General features: G+C 46.1%; 1 long non-coding RNA gene across 1 annotated transcript; it reads right to left on the bottom strand.

The window, feature by feature from the left end:
- Positions 1–1159: 1159 nt before the first annotated feature.
- On the bottom strand, positions 1160–3792 carry LOC139999223 (uncharacterized). The gene is made up of 2 exons (XR_011804498.1): positions 3504–3792; positions 1160–1617 (listed from the first exon to the last, which is right to left on the bottom strand). It is a non-coding gene; the product is annotated as an uncharacterized lncRNA (long non-coding RNA).
- Between the last annotated feature and the right edge of the window lie 325 nt (positions 3793–4117).

Raw genomic sequence — 4117 nt, 5'->3', positions numbered from 1 at the left:
CCAATAGGTGCTAAAATCACCATCTGGGTCATGAACAGCTTCATGTCAAGGAATGAACAGCTTCATGTCATGGGAGACCCTCAGATGATCCTGGCTCATTACCGCCTTGAGCCCCTCCTGGCTGCTGCCCTTAGAGCAATTTTTTGGATTTTTTTTTTTTTAATTATTATTTTTTTTCCAAGTGTTTTGGTGAGCTTTGACTCACGGGCCGAGCTCCTGAGCGGCTGTGCTCTGCCTGACTGCGCCTCTCGTATTCTGGGAAATGAGATAAACGCTGGCACAGGATTTGCATTGCTAATTAGCACGCAGTAAATGAGCTGGCATCCCGTGCAACAGGCACTGACGACACACACTCAGGACGCCGGCTGGTTTTGCACCGTGGTGCCTGCTGCAGCAGGGCAGGGATGGCTGGGACCAGTTTTATTGAGCATCTCCCCTGCACGAAGCCTGGTACTGCCCCAGCTGGCACGGAGGGGACACGAAATGCAGCAGGACATCAGCACGAGTTAAGGCCAAAAGGTCTGGTTACACCACGAGGGAAGAGAGCAGTTCTGAAAATTCAATTAAAGCAAGGATTAGGAGGTGAAAACCAAGCAAGGAAAAGTGAGACAGATGGTTCTTACTAGGTAGGAGAACAGCACAATGATTTCTTGTTCTTGGAAAATTAACAAGAGCCTGTTTAATTGCCCTGGGAGAGCTGTGGGTGAGTGTGTGCCTGGGTGCTTGGATCTTCACGTTGGCTTTGCTTTATTTTCAGCTGTTCCAACCAGCATCACTTTGAGCTGCTTCTTGTACAAACAAGAGGGAAATCAACAATAAGTCCTTCACCGTGAAGTAGAGAAACATTATTCTTCTCTCAGGCTTGTTTATAAGTCACTATATGTTATGTCTGCAAAAGCAAACACCAGTCCACCTGTGTGACCACTAAATAATATTAAGCTCATATAAAATACAAGGCTTTCTCCATGGACACAAAGTACTTGCTGAGAAGCCCAAGGATACTGTGAATTAACCAAAGAAGTGAAGGACTGAACTTTTTTATATTTTTTTTTCTTTCAATGTTTAGGAAAATAGGTGTAGCCACATGCAAGGCTGGTCAAGATGTGCTTTGCTCTGGCTGCCTGGGTACTGTGCCTGCATTTTTGCACACAGGTACGTGTGTGTGTGGCTCTTCTTTTCCTCTGAGACCCTGTGCTGTCTGTAAGGCAACGGGGGCAGCTACGTCCCAACATCTGTCTGGGTGGTGATGCCTGCAGGCTCGAACCCTGAGCTGTGCCATGCTTCATCCCCAAACTTCCCAAGAAAGTTGAAGCCCAAAGATCTGCAGAGGGAGGATCGTTTGCTTGTTTGGGATTACAGGGTCAGAGGAGCTTTGGAGCTGTTCAGCCCTTTAAGGACACTGAAGCACTGTGCTTCTAGAAGCCAGGAGATATTTCAGTCTCATCACGCTGGTTCAAGAACGTTATTTGTTGGCGATGACAGCTTTGTTTTACACGAGGGAGCATTATTGAATGCATCTGACAAATTCAAGCAGGAGAGCCCTCCGAGGCATTACACCCAGGAAGAAGGGCTGATGGGGCTTTTCTCCTCTTGTGCTCTTCCTAATCCCACCAAGACCTGGGAAAGAGACAACAAAACCTTGGCTGTATAGAGTGAAGTGACATGATTAGAAACGGTACCTCCTCGAGGGTCGATATTTGACTCAAGGTACTGCAGGGGCGGCATCGATCGTGCGGGGTTTTGGCTGTGATGCATCGGCACTTCACAGCGCCGGGCTCCCTCCATAGCTCAGGCTTCAAGCAGATACTGGCAGGTGATTATAAATCCATGCTGAGACGGGAAAAACAATCTTTGGGGACAGCTTCAGAGCTGACGCTGAGAATGTCGCAAATGTTCCGAAATAATTCAAAGTCTGTCAAAGTGGAGCTGTGCTTTCAGCTCAAGTTAAGGAACACGTGGGCTAACTTTGTGAGACTCTCTAGCACTGCTTGTGGATCGCAGATTCACATTTAATCTTTACATAGCTGCACTTTTCTTTATGCATTCATTGAGTGAATTATACAGGGCCGTTGACTACCTAACAAAAACGGGCAGAAAGATCTAACTAGGGATTCCCGGAGCAGATCCTGTTCCTCTCCTTGCACAGGGAAGGAGCCAAGGCCAGGACACTGCAGCCTTTTTGTTCCTGCCCTGCTCCGTGTCCTCCTGGTTTGCTCGTCTTGGTTGGCAGCTTTGTGTCCTCCAGGCAGGGCGGGGATGCTCCTGCAGGAATGTTGTGCCCATGCTGGAGACAGAGCCAGTCACGGGTAGGAAGGAGCAGGGGATTTTTGCAGTTTTGGAGAAGTAATTCTTAAAAAAACAAATGCACATGTAGGATCTTGCATAACCCTCAAGCCCCTGTTTGCACGATCATAGTCCCAGGATAGTTTTGGATGAGGTTTCTGAACCAGGATGGCTTTGTCACAGGGAATTAGTCCTCAGCAGGGTGAGCTAAGTGGCTTAAACAACTCAGAGGGGCAAAATATTCCTGGTCCCAGGGAAGAGGAAAAAAAAAAAAAAAAACAAAAACCAAACACAAATTGCTTTCAACCTCCTGTTGCTTTCAGGATCCTCTTCTGAGACTTTTACCTCCCCAAAAAAGAAATGAGTTTATCTAAGTTTGTTTTGCAGCTTGTTTTCAGTATGTGAATGTTTTCATGAAAGGCAGAGGTAGTGCTGCAACAGTTCATGTGGAACTGTTATTTTCCTTAGAAAGGAAATAAAGAAGTAAGAAATCCTTGCTAAGGTACAAGCCAACTTCAACTTGTTGTTCTGAGATTTTTAGAAAATGTTGTATCAATTAAAATAAATATTTTAAGCAGAATTTTCTCAAATTTTTAAAGTATTTTCAAACTAAGAAAAATTCATTTTAAAGAACAGCAGCAGTTTTGAATGGGGGAGAAAACAGCAGTCAGTATACTCCCTGCTTCCCATGCTGCTTTCAGTGAGGGGGGAAGTGATGACGCGCCAGTAACACCTTTCTTCTTGCTGCTTGGAAAATTGCATTTTGCCAGACGTGCCACAGTGTGCATTGCATTGCAATGAGGGGGGCAGGCAGCTAGCCAGCTCTGCAGCTGGCTCAATAGCAGCTCCCAATAAACCTTATAGTAGTAAAGGGATCAACATTTTCCACCTGTGCTTTTTACTTATTTAGCTTTGTGTTCATTTTATTAAGGAAACTAATTATTTGATTGCATAAAGTTTTGCAGAGAGAGCTTTCTTTGGAGAATTTGAGAATTTTATTAGAAATTTAGGGTTTCTTTCTCTTGGCATGATCCCCCCTTCCTGCCATGCATGTACCAGTTCTCCCCAGTGCCTCACCATCAGCTCTTGTCAGGTAGAGGAACTAGGTTATCATGTGAATATATATATATTATTTTCTTACTCCGGTGTAAATCTGGACATTTCCTTTAGGAATAATGCCCTTTCTCCATGTGCATGCATTACTTCTCTATTTCACATGCCTGTTTGCAGCACCACTAACAAGCGCTGAGATTTAGTTGAGTATTTCAGCCCAAGAGGTTGGAGCACGACAGCCTTTGTGCTGTCTGTGGCTGGGTGTTTTTTGGTTAGAGCTCATCAGGAACTGCTGTCCTCCTCCTCCTTATTCACTCTCTCTCACTCATCATGAAGAAGAGCAGTGTGTTCATTTCTGATGTTAATCTGTGGATACAAACCCCCGCCAGTCTCAGCACAGGGCGCTGCAATCAACTTTGTGGGTAATGAGGACATCTCACCGAAATGAAGAAGTGTCAGCTGTCTGACTTGGGCAGGAGGAGAAACCAAAGGCAGTCAAAAAAAGGAAAAGAAACCTCATCCTGGCACATCTAACAGGGATGACTGATCCACCCCTTGTGTCCAGCTGAGCCTGGGGGATGCAGAGGGGCTGCTGAGCCGAGGGATTGCAAGGGGTGATTGCAAACTTGATTCAGATGAGAGGACCTGTGGACCCTGTGCTCTGATCTACCTGAAAATAATCCCTCCTGAGCATATGGCCTTGGTGAGAGCCCACAGCTGGGTGATGCCGGAGAGCCAGGACCTGGACTGGGGCCTAGCAGCCAGCAGCAGGCCTGCTTCT

Source organism: Anas platyrhynchos, chromosome 21, assembly GCF_047663525.1.
Source record: "Anas platyrhynchos isolate ZD024472 breed Pekin duck chromosome 21, IASCAAS_PekinDuck_T2T, whole genome shotgun sequence".
NCBI lineage: Eukaryota > Metazoa > Chordata > Aves > Anseriformes > Anatidae > Anas > Anas platyrhynchos.
This window is presented reverse-complemented; position numbering and strand designations above follow the sequence as displayed.